The sequence below is a fragment of the Oncorhynchus clarkii genome, chromosome 27, assembly GCF_045791955.1.
Source record: "Oncorhynchus clarkii lewisi isolate Uvic-CL-2024 chromosome 27, UVic_Ocla_1.0, whole genome shotgun sequence".
Taxonomy (NCBI): domain Eukaryota; kingdom Metazoa; phylum Chordata; class Actinopteri; order Salmoniformes; family Salmonidae; genus Oncorhynchus; species Oncorhynchus clarkii.
Window position 1 is genome coordinate 48,645,181 of NC_092173.1, and position 24,773 is coordinate 48,669,953.

The 24,773-nt window shown below is 46.5% G+C and overlaps 1 protein-coding gene across 1 annotated transcript in view; it reads right to left on the bottom strand.

Annotated features, from left to right (window-relative positions):
* Positions 1 to 24,773, bottom strand: part of LOC139385684 (transcriptional coactivator YAP1) — a 142,924-nt gene that overhangs the window by 112,732 nt on the left and 5,419 nt on the right. The gene's annotated exons all lie outside the window — the stretch shown is intronic.

A 24,773-nucleotide genomic window follows, 5' to 3' on the forward strand; every position in this document is an offset into this window, starting at 1 on the left:
ACGGGTGGAAACAATGTCCTACTCGTTCGGACCAGACAGTTTCAGATAGACGGTCTACAAACAGAGAGACAGAGGGGCCCTGTTTATCGCTCTCTGATGATTTCTCCTGTGAGATACATTTCAGCCTCTTGTGAAATGAAGGAAAATTATGAAACTAAATATTTGTTATTTTTGTACATTTTTTGGCGAAGCCTGGCTTCCCTTGGTATCCATCAATACATGCCACTGAATGTATTAGACTATGAAACCCAACTTTAGCTATAACGATTCAGCACATTGTCTTGGTAAAAAGTATTTTATAACATAAGGAAGTGAAATTTAAATCCACAAAGCACGTTTTCACCCACTGTGAGCAGTGTGGGAGGACACCCTACATATAGACTAGCAGTTGAGCCAGGAGAAGATGTGAATAAGGCAGGTCATAAATGAAGATGTGAATGAGGCAGGTCATAAATGAAGAGGTGAATGAGGCAGGTCATATATGAAGAGGTGAATGAGGCAGGTCATATATGAAGATGTGAATGAGGCAGGTCATAAATGAAGAGGTGAATGAGGCAGGTCATATAAGCTTATATAAGTCAGAACCCATTGTCTACACCAGACCACAAAGTAGCCTAACAATCCTTAGAAACAGCTTATATAAGTCAGAACCCATTGTCTACACCAGACCAGCATGGTTCAAGACCAGCATGTATTATTTGATTTTTGAAATGTAAAATGGACTATGTGTCTCCAATCAGAAGGCAGTTGTTTGACCCCTGGGTGGGGTCACAGAATAGCTGCACCCTCCAGGCCTTACACTCCCTTAAACCCTGTGTGTCCCAAATGGCACCCTATTCCCTATGTAGTGCCCCTATGGGGGGGACACAAGTAGTGCAGTATGTAGGGAATAGGGTGCCATTTGGGAGGTAACCCAGGGCTTCCCATAGTTTCCCATGGAGAGTAGATCCCTGTAGGCTGTATTTAATAAGCCAGAGGAAGCATTGATTAGCCCTTCTATTCCAGTAGAGCAGCTCATTTAGATTCCTTCATTAGTTTATGACCCTGCCCTGCCCTGCCCCCCACCACCACCACATCTACCCCTGGTGTGGCCTGCTAGCCAGCCCTGCCCCCCCACCACCACGTCTACCCCTGGTGTGGCCTGCTAGCCAGCCCTGCCCCCCACCACCACGTCTACCCCTGGTGTGGCCTGCTAGCCTGCCCTGCCCCCCACCACCACGTCTACCCCTGGTGTGGCCTGCTAGCCAGCCCTGCCCCCCACCACCACGTCTACCCCTGGTGTGGCCTGCTAGCCAGCCCTGCCCCCCTTCTCCACCCTAGTCCTGAAAGCCCTGACCCCGATCCCACCTCCACCCTGCCCCCCATCCCACCACCACAACTACTACTACCACCACCACCAAACAAGGTGACGCCACCTCCCCCTCCCCTCCCCCCTGCCCTCCCCCCTGCCCTCCCCCTCCCCCTGCCCTCCCCCTGCCCTCCACCCTGACGGTGTAAATCAAAGACCACTGCTGGAAGAAAGAACAGGAAACACACCATGTTGACATTTTCCCAATGGCTCCCTCTTTCCCTTTCCTTCTCTCCCCCTCTCCTTCTCTCCCTCTCCTTCTCTCCCCCTCTCCTTCTCTCCCCCTCTCCTTCTCTCCCTCTCTCCTTCTCTCCCTCTCTCCTTCTCTCCCTCTCTCCTTCTCTCCCTCTCTCCTTCTCTCCCCCTCTCCTTCTCTCCCTCTCTCCTTCTCTCCTTCTCTCCTTCTCTCCTTCTCTCCCTCTCTCCTTCTCTCCCTCTTTCCCTCTCCTTCTCTCCCCCTCTCCTTCTCTCCCCCTCTCCTTCTCTCCCTCTCTCCTTCTCTCCCCCTCTTTCCCTCTCCTTCTCTCTCCCTCTCGCCCTCTCCTTCTCTCTCCCTCTCCTTCTCTCCCCCCTCCCTCTCTCCCCCCTCCCTCTCTCCCTCTCTCCTTCTCTCCCTCTCCTTCTCTCCCTCTTTCCCTCTCCTTCTCTTCCCCTCTCCCTCTTTCCCTCTCCTTCTCTCCCCCTCTCCATCTTTCCCTCTCCTTCTCTCCCCCTCTCCCTCTCCTTCTCTCCCCCTCTCCTTCTCTCCCCCTTTCCCTCTCCTTCTCTCCCTCTTTCTCCTTATCTCCCCCTCTCCTTCTCTCCCTCTTTCCCTCTCCTTCTCTCCCTCTCCTTCTCTCCCCCTCTCCCTCTTTCCCTCTCCTTCTCTCCCCCTTTCCCTCTCCTTCGCTCCCCCTCTCCCTCTTTCCCTCTCCTTCTCTCCCCCTCTCCCTCTCCCTCTCTCCCCCTCTCCTTCTGTCCCCCTTTCCCTCTCCTTCTCTCTCTTTTTCTCTTTCCCTCTCCTTCTCCCTCTTTCCCTCTCCTTCTCTCCCTCTTTCTCTTTCCCTCTCCTTCTCCCTCTTTCCCTCTCCTTCTCTCCCTCTTTCCTCCTCTCCCTCTCCTTCTCTCCCCCTCTCCTTCTCTCCTCCTTTCCCTCTCCTTCGCTCCCCCTCTCCCTCTTTCCCTCTCCTTCTCTCTCCCTCTCCCTCTTTCCCTCTCCCTCTTTCCCTCTCCTTCTCTCCCCCTTTCCCTCTCCTTTGCTCCCCCTCTCCCTCTTTCCCTCTCCCCTCTCCCCCTTTCCCTCTCCTTCTCTCCCCCTCTCCCTCTCCTTCTCTCCCCATCTTTCTCTCAATGGAATTTATTGGCATGGGAAACACATGTTTACAAATCAAATGTTATTTGTCACATGCGCCGAAAACAACAGGTGTAGTAGACCTTACAGTGAAATGCTGAATACAACAGGTGTAGTAGACCTCACAGTGAAATGCTGAATACAACAGGTGTAGTAGACCTTACAGTGAAATGCTGAATACAACAGGTGTAGTAGACCTTACAGTGAAATGCTGAATACAACAGGTGTAGTAGACCTTACAGTGAAATGCTGAATACAACAGGTGTAGTAGACCTTACAGTGAAATGCTGAATACAACAGGTGTAGTAGACCTTACCGTGAAATGCTGAATACAACAGGTGTAGTAGACCTCACAGTGAAATGCTGAATACAACAGGTGTAGTAGACCTTACAGTGAAATGCTGAATACAACAGGTGTAGTAGACCTTACAGTGAAATGCTGAATACAACAGGTGTAGTAGACCTTACCGTGAAATGCTGAATACAACAGGTGTAGTAGACCTCACAGTGAAATGCTGAATACAACAGGTGTAGTAGACCTTACAGTGAAATGCTGAATACAACAAGTGTAGTAGACCTTACAGTGAAATGCTGAATACAACAGGTGTAGTAGACATTACAGTGAAATGCTGAATACAACAGGTGTAGTAGACCTTACAGTGAAATGCTGAATACAACAGGTGTAGTAGACCTTACAGTGAAATGCTGAATACAACAGGTGTAGTAGACCTCACAGTGAAATGCTGAATACAACAGGTGTAGTAGACCTTACAGTGAAATGCTGAATACAACAGGTGTAGTAGATCTTACTGTGAAATGCTGAATACAACAGGTGTAGTAGACCTCACAGTGAAATGCTGAATACAACAGGTGTAGTAGACCTTACTGTGAAATGCTGAATACAACAGGTGTAGTAGATCTTACTGTGAAATGCTGAATACAACAGGTGTAGTAGACCTCACAGTGAAATGCTGAATACAACAGGTGTAGTAGACCTCACAGTGAAATGATGAATACAACAGGTGTAGTAGACCTCACAGTGAAATGCTGAATACAACAGGTGTAGTAGACCTCACAGTGAAATGCTGAATACAACAGGTGTAGTAGACCTCACAGTGAAATGCTGAATACAACAGGTGTAGTAGACCTTACTGTGAAATGCTGAATACAACAGGTGTAGTAGACCTTACAGTGAAATGCTGAATACAACAGGTGTAGTAGACCTTACAGTGAAATGCTGAATACAACAGGTGTAGTAGACCTTACAGTGAAATGCTTACTTACAAGCCCTTAGGCTATATACAGGGTATTACGGTACAGAGTCAATCTGGAGGCTATATACAGGGTATTACGGTACAGAGTCAATGTGGAGGCTATATACAGGGTATTACGGTACAGAGTCAATCTGGAGGCTATATACAGGGTATTACGGTACAGAGTCAATCTGGAGGCTATATACAGGGTATTACGGTACAGAGTCAATGTGGAGGCTATATACAGGGTATTACGGTACAGACTCAATCTGGAGGCTATATACAGGGGGTACCGGTACAGAGTCAATGTGGAGGCTATATACAGGGTATTACGGTACAGAGTCAATGTGGAGGCTATATACAGGGTATTACGGTACAGAGTCAATCTGGAGACTATATACAGGGGGTACTGGTACAGAGTCAATGTGGAGGCTATATACAGGGTATTACGGTACAGAGTCAATCTGGAGGCTATATACAGGGGGTACCGGTACAGAGTCAATGTGGAGGCTATATACAGGGTATTACGGTACAGAGTCAATGTGGAGGCTATATACAGGGTTTTACGGTACAGAGTCAATCTGGAGACTATATACAGGGGGTACTGGTACAGAGTCAATGTGGAGGCTATATACAGGGTATTACGGTACAGAGTCAATGTGGAGGCTATATACAGGGTATTACGGTACAGAGTCAATCTGGAGACTATATACAGGGGGTACTGGTACAGAGTCAATGTGGAGGCTATATACAGGGTATTACGGTACAGAGTCAATCTGGAGGCTATATACAGGGGGTACTGGTACAGAGTCAATGTGGAGGCTATATACAGGGTATTATGGTACAGAGTCAATCTGGAGGCTATATACAGGGTATGACGGTACAGAGTCAATCTGGAGACTATATACAGGGGGTACTGGTACAGAGTCAATGTGGAGGCTATATACAGGGTATTACGGTACAGAGTCAATCTGGAGGCTATATACAGGGGGTACTGGTACAGAGTCAATGTGGAGGCTATATACAGGGTATTATGGTACAGAGTCAATCTGGAGGCTATATACAGGGTATTACGGTACAGAGTCAATGTGGAGGTTATATACAGGGTATTACGGTACAGAGTCAATGTGGAGGCTATACACAGGGGGTACTGGTACAGAGTCAATGTGGAGGCTATATACAGGGGGTACCGGTACAGAGTCAATGTGGAGGCTATATACAGGGGATACCGGTACAGAGTCAATTTGGAGGCTATATACAAGGGGTACCGGTACAGAGTCAGTGTGTGGGGGTACAGGTTAGTCGAGGTCATTTGTAAAGTAGAAACAGCGGGTAGCAGCAGTGTAAAAACAAAAGGGAGGGGGGGGGGGGGTACATGTAAATAGTCCGGGTGGCCATTTGATTAATTGTCTGATGGCTTGAGGGTAGAAGATGTTAAGTAGAATTTTGTTCCTAGACTTGGCGTTCCGGTAGCAGAGAGATCAGTCTATGACTTGTTTTTTGGGCCTTCCTCTGACACCGCCTGGTATAGGCCTGGTATCGGCCTGGTATCGGCCTGGTATAGGCCTGGTATAGGCCTGGTATCGGCCTGGTATCGGCCTGGTATCGGCCCGGTATCGGCCCGGTATAGGCCCGGTATCGGCCCGGTATAGGCCCGGTATAGGCCCGGTATCGACCCGGTATCGGCCCGGTATAGGCCCGGTATAGGCCCGGTATATAGGCCCGGTATAGGCCCGGTATAGGCCCGGTATAGGCCCGGTATAGGCCCGGTATCGGCCCGGTATAGGCCCGGTATAGGCCCGGTATCGGCCCGGTATAGGCCCGGTATCGGCCCGGTATCGGCCCGGTATAGGCCCGGTATAGGCCCGGTATAGGCCCGGTATCGGCCCGGTATATAGGCCCGGTATCGGCCCGGTATAGGCCCGGTATAGGCCCGGTATAGGCCCGGTATCGGCCCGGTATAGGCCCGGTATAGGCCCGGTATAGGCCCGGTATCGGCCCGGTATAGGCCCGGTATCGGCCCGGTATCGGCCCGGTATAGGCCCGGTATAGGCCCGGTATATGCCCGGTATCGGCCCGGTATCGAGGTCCTGGATGTCAAGAAGTGAAATAGAAAAGAAACAAAAAGACAATTAAAATGTACAGGAACCATGACACTCACAAAAGTTTCCAGATGCTATATTATTGGTCATGTTGTAACAACGTGCAAATAGTTAAAGTACACAGGGGAAAATAAATAAACATAAATATGGGTTGTATTTACAATTATGTTTTGTTCTTCACTGGTTGACCTTTTCTTGTGGCAACAGGTCACATCTTGCTGCTGTGATGGCAAACTGGTATTTCACCCAGTATATTTGGGAGTTTATCAAAATTGGGTTTGTTTTCTAATTCTTTGTGGATCTGTGTAATCTGAGGGAAATATGTGTCTCTAATATGGTCATACATTGGGCAGGAGGTTAGGAAGTGCAGCTCAGTTTCCACCTCATTTTGTGGGCAGTGAGCACATAGCCTGTCTTCTCTTGAGAGCCAGTTCTGCCTACGACGGCATTTCTCAATAGCAAGACTGTGCTCACTGAGTCTGTACATAGTCAAAGCTTTCCTTAAATTTGGGTCAGTGACAGTGGTCAGGTATTCTGCCGCTGTGTTCTCTCTGTTTAGGGCCAAATAGCATTCTAGTTTGCTCTGTTTTTTTGTTGATTATTTCCCATGTGTCAAGTAATTATCTGTTTGTGAATATGGTGAATATATAATATAATCTATGGTGAATATATAATATAATCTATGGTGAATATATAATATAATCTATGGTGAATATATAATATAATCTATGGTGAATATATAATATAATCTATGGTGAATATATAATATAATCTATGGTGAATATATAATATAATCTATGGTGAATATATAATATAATCTATGGTGAATATATAATATAATCTATGGTGAATATATAATATAATCTATGGTGAATATGTGATCTGTCATAATTTGGTAAAAAGCCAATTTGCTAATTTGCTCGTATATTGTTTTCACTGAGGAAATGTACGAGTCTGCTGTTAATGATAATGCAGAGGATTTTTCCCAAGGTTGCTGTTAACGTATATCCCACGGTAGTTATTGGTAGTTATTGGGGTTGAATTTGTTTCCACTTTTGTGGAGATCAGACCTTGGTTCCAAATATTGGGGAAGATGCCAGAGCTGAGGATGATGTTAAAGCGTTCCAAGTTTAGCCAATTGAAATTTGTGGCCTGTATATTTTATCATTTCATTTAGGATACCATCAACCCCACAGGCCTCTTTGGGTTGGAGGGTTTGTAGTTTGTCCTGTAGTTCATTCAATGTAATTGGAGAATCCAGTGGGTTCAGGTAGTCTTTAATAATTGATTATAAGATGTGTAATTGATCATGTGTATGTATTAGCTGTTTGTTCTTTGTTGTAGAGCCAATCAGACTGGAGAAGTGGTTGATCTCCATTTTGAATAGATCTTTGTGTTGTTGTTTGTTTAGTGTTTTCCAATTTTCCCAGAAGCGGTTAGATTCTATGGATTCTTCAATTACATTGATTTCTGACGTGCTGTTCCTTCTTTTTTCTTAGTGTATTTCTGTATTGTTTTAGTGATTCACCAAAGTGAAGGCTCAGGTTCTGGGTTTCTGTGGTTTTGGTTGGATAAGTTTCTCAATTCCCTTCTTAGGTTTTTTGAACCATGTCATTGTTGTTCATTTTCTTAGGTAATTTTGTCTCTCTCTTCCTCTCCCCCCCCCCCCTCCCTCCCTCAGGACTGCTGTGGGGTTTATAATGAAACCAGCAAGACAAACTCGGAACAAGAGGCAGGAGACTGCTCACTCACTATCACTCATTCAGCAAATACAACTACATCCCCCGCTGACAGAACCAAACTGTGACAAAACTATAGTCAATGCTGTCTGTTCTCAGTGTTCTGTTGCTGTAAGAGCCCTAGGTTGCTTCCCAAATGGTACCCTATTCCCTATGTAGTGCACTACTTTTGACCAGTATGCACTACTTAGGGAACAGGGTACCATTTGGGACTCATGCAGTATCTAGTCAAATAACAACGCTACTAAGAACTTACTATATCTTCTATAACATCTAATTCAACTAAATACCAAGTCCATGTGTTTATCTCCTAGACGTCCATGTTGTCCTCTCTCTTTACACCAGTGGAGATCGGTGCTGTTTAAGATTAGGGAATACCATTTTTTTTCATTTTTTAAACAAGCAATGTCCTTATTTATATTACAGCACATCGGATGACTGTCATTCATATTCCATTCAAATCACATTTTTATTTGTCAAATGCTTGGGCCCTTCCCAACAACTTCAGAGAGAAAGACAATAGAGATGTAGTAGGCAAGTAAAACAAGTCATAATGAAAGTAGTAACATGATGAGTAATAATAACTACCGTGCCTTTCATAGAGATATGTCTGTATTTCATTTTCAATACATTTTTCACAAAATGTTTAAAAAACAAAAACATGTTTTCACTTTGTTATTATGGTGTGTAGAGAAAAATCATCTCTGGAATCCATGTTGAATTCTGTAACACAACAACACGGCTGATGAATACGTTCTGAATACGTTCTGAATACGTTCTGAAGGCCAACTGAGGTTTCACCCAGTTCAATGTAACAGGTTTAGGCTACTACATGATACTAGAATGTTCCCCTGTACCCATCATGAGGTCGCTACAACCTAGCCTAGGAATGAAAGATTACAACATATTGGATGACTCTCATTCATATTCCATTCACCCAGTTCAATGTAGCAGGTTTAGGTTACTACATGATACTAGAATGTTCCCCTGTACCCATCATGAGGTTCATACAACCTAGCCTAGGAATTAAAGATTATAACGTAGGTCGAGAGACAAATAGGAGCCAAGTAGTCAAGGTGACAGACAGTGACAAATTCAATACCAACTTGCAGACTCTTACCTGCATCTAGCTGATCTAGGGTGTAATCATTAGAACAAACAGTTGTGTTTTTTTGCAACTAAAACAAGTTTATTTATTGAACAAATTCAGGTAGGTCCATCCCCGTTTCATTCTGTTTAAGAAACGTTTAGCAAAATAATAGGTGGAATGAATACACCCCTGATCACAGTTCCCTTTTACAGCAGCCACATACAGCATCATCACTTTGCTAGTTGTATAATTCCTTCTCGCGTCTCCTTTCACCTTTTCCTTTTGCTTGTGGACTTCAGTGCACAACACAACAGCTGTCTGTGACCAGGGGAAAAAACCTCTCCAAGCCAAACCTTCATATCATAACCGCTAACCGCTACACAACCTACATCGTTGTTACCATATTAACGTTATAGTCACCAAACTAGAACTAACGCTTTAGTAAACCCAAAATCCAATCCCATGTGTACAATCAAAAAGTACAACGTACAGCAAGCAGTTTAGCAGTTACACCGGCAGTTACACCGGCATTTACACCGGCGGGCCCCGGCGGCAATAAATAAATAAAACGGAAAGCTTACCTTGACTTGGAAGAGTTCCAGTGTTGGAGTACATGTTGTAGTACATGTCGATCCAGAGCATCCCCAACATGCTCAACGGATGACATGTCTGAGTATACAGGCCATGGATGAACTGGGGCATTTTCAGCTTCCAGGAATTGTGTACAGATCCGATGACATGGGGCCGTATATTATCATGCTGAAACATGAAGTGATGGTGGTGAATGAATGGCACGACAATGGTCCTCAGGATCTCGTCACGGTATCTCTGTTCGTTCATTATCATGCTGAAACATGAGGTGATGGCGGTGGATGAATGGCACGACAATGGTCCTCAGGATCTCGTCACGGTATCTCTGTTCGTTCATTATCATGCTGAAACATGAGGTGATGGCGGTGGATGAATGGCACGACAATGGGCCTCAGGATCTCATCACGTTATCTCTGTGCATTACAATTACCATTAATAAAATGTGTGTTTGTTGTCCTTAGCCCATAGCATAGTCCCACTGCCACCATGGATTCACAACATTGACATCATCATACCCCGCGACACAATACACGCGGTCTGCCATCTGCCTGGTGCAGTTTTAACCGGGATTCACCCGTGAAGAGCACACTTCTCCAGCGTGCCGGTGGCCATCGAAGGTGAGCATTTGCCCACTAAAGTCGGTTACGACGCCGAACTGCAGTCAAGTTAAGACCCTGGTGAGGACGACGAGCACGCAGATGAGCTTCCCTGAGACGGTTTCTGACAGTTTGTGCAGAAATTCTTCAGTTGTGCAATCCCAGTTTCATCAGCTGTCCAGATGGCTGGCCTCAGACTATCCCACAGGTGAGGAAGCCAGATGTGGAGGTCCTGGGCTGGCATGGTTACACGTGGTCTGCTGGCGTACTGCCAAATTCTCTAAAATGGGATTGGAGGTGGCTTATGGTAGAGAAATTAACATTAAATTCTCTGGCAACAGCTCTGGTGGACATTCCTGCAGTCAGCATACCAATTGCACGCTCCCTCAACTTGAGACATCTGTGACATTAAGTTGTGTGTCAAAACTGCACATTTAAGAGTGGCCTTATATTGCCCCCAGCACAAGGTGCACCTGTGTAATGATCATGCTGATTAATCAGCTTCTTGATATGCCACACCTGTCAGGTGGATGGATTATCTTGGAAAAGGAGAAATGCTCACTAACAGGGATGTAAACAAATTTGTGTTCAACATTTGAGAGAAACAAGCTTTTTGTTCGTATGGAACATTTCTGGGATCTTTTATTTCAGCTCATGAAAGATGGGACCAACACTTTACATGTTGCATTTATATTTTCATTCAGTGTACTATATTTTAATACAAAAATTGTTTTTTAATGTTTCACTATTTAAAATGTTATGATATTCACGAAGTAGTATGGTCCTCCCATTCCTCCTCTGAGCAGCCTCCACTGCTTTACACTTCGTAGGCATTTGTCTATTTTGGGACGGCTCACATGAGCCTCCCTCCACCACTCCACAGGGCCAAGGCGCTCTGCTTTCCTCTGCTCTGTTGTGCCTGAATACAGCACAGTCTTTCTCTGCTCCCTGGTCGTCGGGACAAAGGGAGGGCCAGCAGATCAGAATACGTCTCAAATGGCACCCTATTCCCTATGTAGAGCACTACTTTGGATCAGAGAACCCTATTCCCTATATAGTGCACTACTTTGGACCAGAGCAACCTATTCCTTATATAGTGCACTACTTTGGACCAGAGCAACCTATTCCTTATATAGTGCACTACTTTGGACCAGAGCAACCTATTCCCTATATAGTGCACTACTTTGGACCAGAGCACCCTATTCCCTATATAGTGCACTACTTTGGACCAGAGCACCCTATTCCTTATATAATGCACTACTTTGGACCAGAGCACCCTATTCCCTATATAGTGCACTACTTTGGACCAGAGCACCCTATTCCTTATATAGTGCACCACTTTGGACCAGAGCACCCTATTCCCTATAAAGTGCACTACTTTGGACCAGAGCACCCTATTCCCTATATAGTGCACTACTTTGGACCAGAGCACCCTATTCCTTATATAATGCACTACTTTGGACCAGAGCACCCTATTCCCTATATAGTGCACTACTTTGGACCAGAGCACCCTATTCCCTATATAGTGCACTACTTTGGACCAGAGCACCCTATTCCCTATATAGTGCACCACTTTGGACCTAGAGCTGCTCCAGTCTTCGCCCAGTCCTCTCTCTTTCTCCCTCCCTCTTCTTTCTGAGCTCCACATGGCAGAGTCCATTCAACTCCACTGACACAAAGCTGCCTGCCGCGGCAGCCATCACAGTAGCGTCATCATGGCTGAAGGAAACTAAAAGGAAACTAAAGGAAACTAAACTTGCTTCCAAACCAGAGCGTCATCATGCAGCAACCACAGCTTTATGAGTCACTGGAGTTACCTCCCAAATGGCACCCTATTCCCTATATAGCCCATCGGGCTCTGGTCAAAAGTAGTGCACTATATAGGGTCTAATTTGGGACGTTCAACACTGGGACGTTCAACACTGGGACGTTCAACACTGGGACGTTCAACACTGGGACGTTCAACACTGGGACGTTCAACACTGGGACGTTCACACTGGGACATTCAACACCGGAACGTTCACACTGGGACGTTCACACTGGGACGTTCACAATGGGACGTTCACACTGGGATGTTCACACTGGGATGTTCACACTGGGACGTTCAACACTGGGACGTTCAACACTGGGACGTTCAACACTGGAACGTTCACACTGGGACGTTCACACTGGGACGTTCACACTGGGACGTTCACACGGCGACGTTCACACTGGGACGTTCACACTGGGACGTTCAACACTGGGACGTTCAACACTGGGACGTTCACACTGGGATAACTGGCTCTACTTGGGGCCCTGCAGGCCTGCTGAAGGAGATCCAGAATGAGTAAATGTGATGACTACTAAACTGTTTTAAACACCACATCCTAAAAGACCGCGGTCACCTGAATGAAACGTCAACTTTCTCTCTTTTTGACTCTGTTATTACATCTCTCTCCTCCTTCTCTTCTTGCCACCATGGGTTGGTCAGACAACCCCTGTTTATAAATAGGAGTGTTTTTTTCAGCAGCTCTGCTGAGGAGGTCTCTTTTAATTTCAGATCGAGTGTCTCTCAACTTTGATGTGTGGCCGATACAGAATGCTTTCAGGGTGCCTAGCTCCATAACACGGGCACAAACATGCCTAGCATGGAACGCTGTACTCCAAAAGTGTCATGGCGACAACCTCAGTCTCTGTTATGGCATAACGTTCTGTAATATATCACTGAGACAAAAAATGTAATTAGTGAAAAAATACATGTAGAGAAGAATATCAACATACTCTGAAGAGAGTTTTGCAGGTTCTCTCTATTTTCAGAAAAGAGAAAAGCCAAACGTGACTATGAGGGACAAAGAGGAAGTCATCAAGACGCTCCTACTGAGATTATGGAAGTAGTTGACCAACCACAGCAGCTTCCTGTGAGAGAGTTGACCGCAAACATAGCTGGGGTTAACTAACACAAAAAGCCACAACATTCAGTCTCCCCAGTGGTGTAAAGCTACAACATTCAGTCTCCCCAGTGGTGTAAAGCTACAACATTCAGTCTCCCCAGTGGTGTAAAGCTACAACATTCAGTCTCCCCAGTGGTGTAAAGCTACAACATTCAGTCTCCCCAGTGGTGTAAAGCTACAACATTCAGTCTCCCCAGTGGTGTAAAGCTACAACATTCAGTCTCCCCAGTGGTGTAAAGCCACACCATTCAGTCTCCCCAGTGGTGTAAAGCTACAACATCACCATTCAGTCTCCCCAGTGGTGTAAAGCTACAACATTCAGTCTCCCCAGTGGTGTAAAGCTACACCATTCAGTCTCCCCAGTGGTGTAAAGCTACAACATCACCATTCAGTCTCCCCAGTGGTGTAAAGCTACAACATCACCATTCAGTCTCCCCAGTGGTGTAAAGCTACAACATCACCATTCAGTCTCCCCAGTGGTGTAAAGCTACAACATCACCATTCAGTCTCCCCAGTGGTGTAAAGCTACAACATCACCATTCAGTCTCCCCAGTGGTGTAAAGCTACAACATCACCATTCAGTCTCCCCAGTGGTGTAAAGCTACAACATTCAGTCTCCCCAGTGGTGTAAAGCTACAACATCACCATTCAGTCTACCCAGTGGTGTAAAGCTACAACATTCAGTCTCCCCAGTGGTGTAAAGCTACACCATTCAGTCTCCCCAGTGGTGTAAAGCTACACCATTCAGTCTCCCCAGTGGTGTAAAGCTACAACAGTCAGTCTCCCCAGTGGTGTAAAGCTACAACATTCAGTCTCCCCAGTGGTGTAAAGCTACACCATTCAGTCTCCCCAGTGGTGTAAAGCCACACCATTCAGTCTCCCCAGTGGTGTAAAGCTACAACATCACCATTCAGTCTCCCCAGTGGTGTAAAGCTACAACATCAACATTCAGTCTCCCCAGTGGTGTAAAGCTACAACATTCAGTCTCCCCAGTGGTGTAAAGCTACAACATTCAGTCTCCCCAGTGGTGTAAAGCCACAACATCACCATTCAGTCTCCCCAGTGGTGTAAAGCTACAACATCACCATTCAGTCTCCCCAGTGGTGTAAAGCTACAACATCACCATTCAGTCTCCCCAGTGGTGTAAAGCTACAACATTCAGTCTCCCCAGTGGTGTAAAGCTACAACATTCAGTCTCCCCAGTGGTGTAAAGCTACAACATCACCATTCAGTCTCCCCAGTGGTGTAAAGCTACAACATCACCATTCAGTCTCCCCAGTGGTGTAAAGCTACAACATTCAGTCTCCCCAGTGGTGTAAAGCTACAACATTCAGTCTCCCCAGTGGTGTAAAGCTACAACATTCAGTCTCCCCAGTGGTGTAAAGCTACAACATTCAGTCTCCCCAGTGGTGTAAAGCTACAACATTCAGTCTCCCCAGTGGTGTAAAGCTACAACATTCAGTCTCCCCAGTGGTGTAAAGCTACAACATCACCATTCAGTCTCCCCAGTGGTGTAAAGCTACAACATTCAGTCTCCCCAGTGGTGTAAAGCTACAACATTCAGTCTCCCCAGTGGTGTAAAGCTACAACATTCAGTCTCCCCAGTGGTGTAAAGCTACAACATCACCATTCAGTCTCCCCAGTGGTGTAAAGCTACAACATCACCATTCAGTCTCCCAGTGGTGTAAAGCTACAACATCACCATTCAGTCTCCCCAGTGGTGTAAAGCTACAACATCACCATTCAGTCTCCCCAGTGGTGTAAAGCCACAACATCACCATTCAGTCTCCCAGTGGTGTAAAGCCACAACATCACCATTCAGTCTCCCCAGTGGTGTAAAGCCACAACATCACCATTCAGTCTCCCCAGTGGTGTAAAGCTACAACATCACCATTCAGTCTCCCCAGTGGTGTAAAGCTACAACATCACCATTCAGTCTCCCCAGTGGTGTAAAGCTACAACATCACCATTCAGTCTCCCCAGTGGTGTAAAGCCACAACATCACCATTCAGTCTCCCCAGTGGTGTAAAGCCACAACATCACCATTCAGTCTCCCAGTGGTGTAAAGCCACAACATCACCATTCAGTCTCCCCAGTGGTGTAAAGCCACAACATCACCATTCAGTCTCCCCAGTGGTGTAAAGCCACAACATCACCATTCAGTCTCCCCAGTGGTGTAAAGCTACAACATTCAGTCTACCCAGTGGTGTAAAGCCACAACATCACCATTCAGTCTCCCCAGTGGTGTAAAGCCACAACATCACCATTCAGTCTCCCCAGTGGTGTAAAGCTACAACATCACCATTCAGTCTCCCCAGTGGTGTAAAGCTACAACATCACCATCCAGTCTCCCCAGTGGTGTAAAGCTACAACATCACCATTCAGTCTCCCCAGTGGTGTAAAGCCACAACATCACCATTCAGTCTCCCCAGTGGTGTAAAGCCACAACATCACCATTCAGTCTCCCCAGTGGTGTAAAGCCACAACATTCAGTCTCCCCAGTGGTGTAAAGCTACAACATCACCATTCAGTCTCCCCAGTGGTGTAAAGCCACAACATTCAGTCTCCCCAGTGGTGTAAAGCCACAACATTCAGTCTCCCCAGTGGTGTAAAGCTACAACATCACCATTCAGTCTCCCCAGTGGTGTAAAGCTACAACATCACCATTCAGTCTCCCCAGTGGTGTAAAGCCACAACATCACCATTCAGTCTCCCCAGTGGTGTAAAGCCACAACATCACCATTCAGTCTCCCCAGTGGTGTAAAGCTACAACATCACCATTCAGTCTCCCCAGTGGTGTAAAGCTACAACATCACCATTCAGTCTCCCCAGTGGTGTAAAGCTACAACATCACCATTCAGTCTCCCCAGTGGTGTAAAGCTACAACATCACCATTCAGTCTCCCCAGTGGTGTAAAGCCACAACATCACCATTCAGTCTCCCCAGTGGTGTAAAGCCACAACATCACCATTCAGTCTCCCCAGTGGTGTAAAGCTACAACATCACCATTCAGTCTCCCCAGTGGTGTAAAGCTACAACATTCAGTCTCCCCAGTGGTGTAAAGCTACAACATCACCATTCAGTCTCCCCAGTGGTGTAAAGCTACAACATCACCATTCAGTCTCCCCAGTGGTGTAAAGCTACAACATCACCATTCAGTCTCCCCAGTGGTGTAAAGCTACAACATCACCATTCAGTCTCCCCAGTGGTGTAAAGCTACAACATCACCATTCAGTCTCCCCAGTGGTGTAAAGCCACAACATTCAGTCTCCCCAGTGGTGTAAAGCTACAACATCACCATTCAGTCTCCCCAGTGGTGTAAAGCCACAACATTCAGTCTCCCCAGTGGTGTAAAGCCACAACATTCAGTCTCCCCAGTGGTGTAAAGCTACAACATCACCATTCAGTCTCCCCAGTGGTGTAAAGCTACAACATCACCATTCAGTCTCCCCAGTGGTGTAAAGCTACAACATTCAGTCTCCCCAGTGGTGTAAAGCTACAACATCACCATTCAGTCTCCCCAGTGGTGTAAAGCTACAACATCACCATTCAGTCTCCCCAGTGGTGTAAAGCTACACCATTCAGTCTCCCCAGTGGTGTAAAGCTACAACATTCAGTCTCCCCAGTGGTGTAAAGCTACAACATCACCATTCAGTCTCCCCAGTGGTGTAAAGCTACAACATCACCATTCAGTCTCCCCAGTGGTGTAAAGCTACAACATCACCATTCAGTCTCCCCAGTGGTGTAAAGCTACAACATTCAGTCTCCCCAGTGGTGTAAAGCTACAACATCACCATTCAGTCTCCCCAGTGGTGTAAAGCTACAACATCACCATTCAGTCTCCCCAGTGGTGTAAAGCTACAACATCACCATTCAGTCTCCCCAGTGGTGTAAAGCTACAACATTCAGTCTCTCCAGTGGTGTAAAGCTACAACATCACCATTCAGTCTCCCCAGTGGTGTAAAGCTACAACATCACCATTCAGTCTCCCCAGTGGTGTAAAGCTACAACATCACCATTCAGTCTCCCCAGTGGTGTAAAGCTACAACATTCAGTCTCCCCAGTGGTGTAAAGCTACAACATCACCACTCAGTCTCCCCAGTGGTGTAAAGCTACAACATCACCATTCAGTCTCCCCAGTGGTGTAAAGCTACAACATCACCATTCAGTCTTCCCAGTGGTGTAAAGCTACAACATCACCATTCAGTCTCCCCAGTGGTGTAAAGCTACAACATCACCATTCAGTCTCCCCAGTGGTGTAAAGCTACAACATCACCATTCAGTCTCCCCAGTGGTGTAAAGCTACAACATCACCATTCAGTCTCCCCAGTGGTGTAAAGCTACACCATTCAGTCTCCCCAGTGGTGTAAAGCTACAACATCACCATTCAGTCTCCCCAGTGGTGTAAAGCTACAACATCACCATTCAGTCTCCCCAGTGGTGTAAAGCTACACCATTCAGTCTCCCCAGTGGTGTAAAGCTACAACATCACCATTCAGTCTCCCCAGTGGTGTAAAGCTACAACATCACCATTCAGTCTCCCCAGTGGTGTAAAGCCACAACATCACCATTCAGTCTCCCCAGTGGTGTAAAGCTACAACATTCAGTCTCCCCAGTGGTGTAAAGCTACAACATTCAGTCTCCCCAGTGGTGTAAAGCTACAACATTCAGTCTTCCCAGTGGTGTAAAGCCACAACATCACCATTCAGTCTCCCCAGTGGTGTAAAGCTACAACATTCAGTCTCCCCAGTGGTGTAAAGCCACAACATCACCATTCAGTCTCCCCAGTGGTGTAAAGCTACAACATTCAGTCTCCCCAGTGGTGTAAAGCTACAACATTCAGTCTCCCCAGTGGTGTAAAGCTACAACATTCAGTCTTCCCAGTGGTGTAAAGCCACAACATCACCATTCAGTCTCCCCAGTGGTGTAAAGCTACAACATTCAGTCTCCCAAGTGGTGTAAAGCTACACCATTCAGTCTCCCCAGTGTTGTAAAGCTACAACATTCAGTCTCCCCAGTGGTGTAAAGCTACAACATCACCATTCAGTCTCCCCAGTGGTGTAAAGCTACAACATTCAGTCTCCCCAGTGGTGTAAAGCCACAACATCACCATTCAGTCTCCCCAGTGGTGTAAAGCTACAACATTCAGTCTCCCCAGTGGTGTAAAGCTACACCATTCAGTCTCCCCAGTGTTGTAAAGCTACAACATTCAGTCTCCCCAGTGGTGTAAAGCTACAACATCACCATTCAGTCTCCCAGTGATGTAAAGCCACAACATCACCATTCAGTCTCCCCAGTGGTGTAAAGCCACAACATCACCATTCAGTCTCCCCAGTGGTGTAAAGCTACAACATTCAGTCTCCCCAGTGGTGTAAAGCTACAACATTCAGTCTCCCCAGTGGTGTAAAGCTACAACATCACCATTCAGTCTCCCCAGTGGTGTAAAGCTACAACATCACCATTCAGTCTCCCCAGTGGTGTAAAGCTACAACATCACCATTCAGTCTCCCCAGTGGTGTAAAGCTACAACATTCAGTCTCCCCAGTGGTGTAAAGCTACAACATCACCATTCAGTCTCCCCAGTGGTGTAAAGCTACAACATTCAGTCTCCCCAGTGGTGTAAAGCTACAACATTCAGTCTCCCCAGTGGTGTAAAGCTACAACATCACCATTCAGTCTCCCCAGTGGTGTAAAGCTACAACATCACCATTCAGTCTCCCCAGTGGTGTAAAGCTACAACATTCAGTCTCCCCAGTGGTGTAAAGCTACAACATCACCATTCAGTCTCCCCAGTGGTGTAAAGCTACAACATCACCATTCAGTCTACCCAGTGGTGTAAAGCTACAACATCACCATTCAGTCTCCCCAGTGGTGTGAAGCTACAACATTCAGTCTCCCCAGTGGTGTAAAGCTACAACATTCAGTCTCCCCAGTGGTGTAAAGCTACAACATCACCATTCAGTCTCCCCAGTGGTGTAAAGCTACAACATTCAGTCTCCCCAGTGGTGTAAAGCCACAACATCACCATTCAGTCTCCCCAGTGGTGTAAAGCTACAACATTCAGTCTCCCCAGTGGTGTAAAGCTACACCATTCAGTCTCCCCAGTGTTGTAAAGCTACAACATTCAGTCTCCCCAGTGGTGTAAAGCTACAACATCACCATTCAGTCTCCCAGTGATGTAAAGCCACAACATCACCATTCAGTCTCCCCAGTGGTGTAAAGCCACAACATCACCATTCAGTCTCCCCAGTGGTGTAAAGCTACAACATTCAGTCTCCCCAGTGGTGTAAAGCTACAACATTCAGTCTCCCCAGTGGTGTAAAGCTACAACATCACCATTCAGTCTCCCCAGTGGTGTAAAGCTACAACATCACCATTCAGTCTCCCCAGTGGTGTAAAGCTACAACATCACCATTCAGTCTCCCCAGTGGTGTAAAGCTACAACATTCAGTCTCCCCAGTGGTGTAAAGCTACAACATCACCATTCAGTCTCCCCAGTGGTGTAAAGCTACAACATTCAGTCTCCCCAGTGGTGTAAAGCTACAACATTCAGTCTCCCCAGTGGTGTAAAGCTACAACATCACCATTCAGTCTCCCCAGTGGTGTAAAGCTACAACATCACCATTCAGTCTCCCCAGTGGTGTAAAGCTACAACATTCAGTCTCCCCAGTGGTGTAAAGCTACAACATCACCATTCAGTCTCCCCAGTGGTGTAAAGCTACAACATCACCATTCAGTCTACCCAGTGGTGTAAAGCTACAACATCACCATTCAGTCTCCCCAGTGGTGTGAAGCTACAACATTCAGTCTCCCCAGTGGTGTAAAGCTACAACATCACCATTCAGTCTCCCCAGTGGTGTAAAGCTACAACATCACCATTCAGTCTCCCCAGTGGTGTAAAGCTACAACATCGCCATTCAGTCTCCCCAGTGGTGTAAAGCCACAACATCACCATTCAGTCTTCCCAGTGGTGTAAAGCTACAACATCACCATTCAGTCTCCCCAGTGGTGTAAAGCCACAACATCACCATTCAGTCTCCCCAGTGGTGTAAAGCCACAACATCACCATTCAGTCTCCCCAGTGGTGTAAAGCCACAACATTCAGTCTCCCAGTGGTGTAAAGCCACAACATCGCCATTCAGTCTCCCCAGTGGTGTAAAGCTACAACATCACCATTCAGTCTCCCCAGTGGTGTAAAGCTACAACATCACCATTCAGTCTCCCCAGTGGTGTAAAGCTACAACATTCAGTCTCCCCAGTGGTGTAAAGCTACAACATCGCCATTCAGTCTCCCCAGTGGTGTAAAGCTACAACATTCAGTCTCCCCAGTGGTGTAAAGCCACAACATCGCCATTCAGTCTACCCAGTGGTGTAAAGCTACAACATTCAGTCTCCCCAGTGGTGTAAAGCTACAACATCACCATTCAGTCTCCCAGTGATGTAAAGCCACAACATCACCATTCAGTCTCCCCAGTGGTGTAAAGCCACAACATCACCATTCAGTCTCCCCAGTGGTGTAAAGCTACAACATCACCATTCAGTCTCCCCAGTGGTGTAAAGCTACAACATTCAGTCTCCCCAGTGGTGTAAAGCCACAACATCACTATTCAGTCTCCCCAGTGGTGTAAAGCTACAACATCACCATTCAGTCTCCCCAGTGGTGTAAAGCTACAACATCACCATTCAGTCTCCCCAGTGGTGTAAAGCTACAACATTCAGTCTCCCCAGTGGTGTAAAGCAACAACATTCAGTCTCCCCAGTGGTGTAAAGCCACAACATCACCATTCAGTCTCCCCAGTGGTGTAAAGCTACAACATTCAGTCTCCCCAGTGGTGTAAAGCTACAACATCACCATTCAGTCTCCCCAGTGGTGTAAAGCCACAACATCACCATTCAGTCTCCCCAGTGGTGTAAAGCTACAACATCACCATTCAGTCTCCCCAGTGGTGTAAAGCTACAACATTCAGTCTCCCCAGTGGTGTAAAGCTACAACATCACCATTCAGTCTCCCCAGTGGTGTAAAGCTACAACATCACCATTCAGTCTCCCCAGGGATGTTCTCTGTTTAGTGAGTCCTCCAGATCAGAGGCAGTAGGGATGATGAGTGATGAGTGATATATAGTGGTTGGTGGTTGCACTAGAGGGACTGGGGGTCAACTAGTGATATATAGTGGATAGTGGTTGCACTAGAGGGACTGGGGTCAACTAGTGATATATAGTGTATAGTGGTTTTACTAGAGGGACTGGGGATCAACTAGTGATATATAGTGGATAGTGGTTGTACTAGAGGGATTGGAGGTAAACTAGTGATATATAGTAGATAGCGGTTGTACTAGAGGGACTGGGGTTCAACTAGTGATACAGTGGATAGTGGTTTTACTAGAGGGACTGGGGGTCAACTAGTGATATATAGTGGTTGTACTAGAGGGACTGGGGGTCAACTAGTGATATATAGTGGTTGTACTAGAGGGACTGGGGGTCAACTAGTTATATATAGTGGTTGTACTAGAGGGACTGGGGGTCAACTAGTGATATATAGTGGATAGTGGTTGTACTAGAGGGACTGGGGGTCAACTAGTCATATATAGTGGATAGTGGTTGTACTAGAGGGACTGGAGGTCAACTAGTGATATATGGTGGATAGTGGTTTTACTAGAGGGACTGGGGGTCAACTAGTGATACAGTATATAGTGGATAGTGGTTTTACTAGAGGGACTGGGGGTCAACTAGTGATATATAGTGGATAGTGGTTGTACTAGAGGGACTGGAGGTCAACTAGTGATATATAGTGGATAGTGGTTTTTACTAGAGGGACTGGGGTCAACTACTGATATATAGGGGATAGTGGTTGCACTAGAGGGACTGGGGTCAACTAGTCATATATAGTGGATAGTGGTTTTACTAGAGGGACTGGGGTCAACTAGTGATATATAGTGGATAGTGGTTGCACTAGAGGGACTGGGGTCAACTAGTGATATATAGTGTATAGTGGTTTTACTAGAGGGACTGGGGGTCAACTAGTGATATATAGTGGTTGTACTAGAGGGACTGGGGGTCAACTAGTGATATAAAGTGGATAGTGGTTGTACTAGAGGGACTGGGGGTCAACTAGTGATATATAGTGGATAGTGGTTGTACTAGAGGGACTGGAGGTCAACTAGTGATATATGGTGGATAGTGGTTTTACTAGAGGGACTGGGGGTCAACTAGTGATACAGTATATAGTGGATAGTGGTTTTACTAGAGGGACTGGGGGTCAACTAGTGATATATAGTGGATAGTGGTTTTACTAGAGGGACTGGGGGTCAACTAGCGATATATAGTGGTTGTACTAGAGGGAATGGGGGTCAACTAGTGATATATAGTGGTTGTACTAGAGGGACTGGAGGTCAACTAGTGATATATAGTGGATAGTGGTTGTACTAGAGGGACTGGGGTCAACTAGTGATATATAGTGGATAGTGGTTGTACTAGAGGGACTGGGGGTCAACTAGTGATATATAGTGGATAGTGGTTGTACTAGAGGGACTGGTAGTCAACTAGTGATATATAGTGGATAGTGGTTGTGTTAGAGGGACTGGGGGTCAACCTATGTGAGAATGCTGTTCATCGACTACAGCTCAGCATTTAAAACCATAGTACCCTCCAAACTCGTAATCAAGCTCGAGACCCTGGGTCTCGACCCCGCCCTGTGCAACTGGGTATTGGACTTCCTGACGGGCCGCCCCCAGGTGGTGAGGGTAGGTAACAACATCTCCACCCCGCTGATCCTCAACACTGGGGCCCCACAAGGGTGCGTTCTGAGGCCTCTCCTGTACTCCCTGTTCACCCACGACTGCGTGGCCATGCACGCCTCCAACTCAATCATCAAGTTTGCGGACGACACTACATTGGTAGGCTTGATTACCAACAACGACGAGACGGCCTACAGGGAGGAGGTGAGGGCCCTCGGAGTGTGGTGTCAGGAAAATAACCTCACACTCAACGTCAACAAAACAAAGGAGATGATTGTGGACTTCAGGAAACAGCAGAGGGAACACCCCCCTATCCACATCGATGGTACAGTAGTGGAGAGGGTAGTAAGTTTTAAGTTCGTCGGCGTACACATCACAGACAAACTGAATTGGTCCACCCACAGAGACAGCATCGTGAAGAAGGCGCAGCAGCGCCTCTTCAACCTCAGGAGGCTGAAGAAATTTGGCTTGTCACCAAAAGCACTCACAAACTTCTACAGATGCACAATCGAGAGCATCCTGTCGGGCTGTATCACCGCCTGGTACGGCAACTGCTCCGCCCACAACCGTAAGACTCTCCAGAGGGTAGTGAGGTCTGCACAACGCATCACCAGGGGCAAACTACCTGTCCTCCAGGACACCTACACCACCCGATGTCACAGGAAGGCCATAAAGATCATCAAGGACATCAACCACCCGAGCCACTGCCTGTTCACCCCGCTATCATCCAGAAGGCGAGGTCAGTACAGGTGCATCAAAGCAGGGACCGAGAGACTGAAAAACAGTTTCTATCTCAAGGCCATCAGACTGTTAAACAGCCACCACTAACATTGAGTGGCTTCTGCCATACATGTAAAAATGTATCACTAGCCACTTTAAACAATGCTACTTTATATAATGTTTACATACCCTACATTACTCATCTCATATGCATATACTGTACTCTATACCACCTACTGCATCTTGCTTATGCCGTTCTGTACCATCACTCATTCATATATCTTTGCGTACATATTCTTTATCCCTTTACACTTGTGTGTATAAGGTAGTAGATGTGGAATTGTTAGGTTAGATTACTTGTTGGTTATTACTGCATTGTCAGAACTAGAAGCACAAGCATTTCACTACACTCGCATTAACATCTGCTAACCATGTGTATGTGACAAATAAAATTGCGTTCCAGCTGTAACCTGATCCCCAGACACTACGTTCCAGCTGTAACCTGATCCCCAGACACTATGTACCAGCTGTAACCTGATCCCCAGACACTACGTTCCTGCTGTAACCTGATCTCCAGACACTATGTTCCAGCTGTAACCTGATCCCCAGACACTATGTACCAGCTGTAACCTGATCCCCAGACACTATGTACCAGCTGTAACCTGATCCCAAGACACTACGTTCCTGCTGTAACCTGATCTCCAGACACTATGTTCCAGCTGTAACCTGATCCCCAGACACTATGTACCAGCTGTAACCTGATCCCAAGACACTATGTACCAGCTGTAACCTGATCCCCAGACACTATGTACCAGCTGTAACCTGATCCCAAGACACTATGTTCCTGCTGTAACCTGATCCCCAGACACTATGTACCAGCTGTAACCTGATCCCCAGACACTATGTACCAGCTGTAACCTGATCCCCAGACACTATGTACCAGCTGTAACCTGATCCCCAGACACTATGTACCAGCTGTAACCTGATCCCCAGACACTATGTACCAGCTGTAACCTGATCCCAAGACACTATGTACCAGCTGTAACCTGATCCCCAGACACTATGTACCAGCTGTAACCTGATCCCCAGACACATCGTTCCTGCTGTAACCTGATCCCCAGACACATCGTTCCTGCTGTAACCTGATCCCCAGACACTATGTTCCAGCTGTAACCTGATCCCCAGACACGACGTTCCAGCTGTAACCTGATCCCCAAACACTATGTTCCTGCTGTAACCTGATCCCCAGACACTATGTTCCAGCTGTAACCTGATCCCCAGACACTACGTTCCAGCTGTAACCTGATCCCCAGACACTATGTTCCTGCTGTAACCTGATC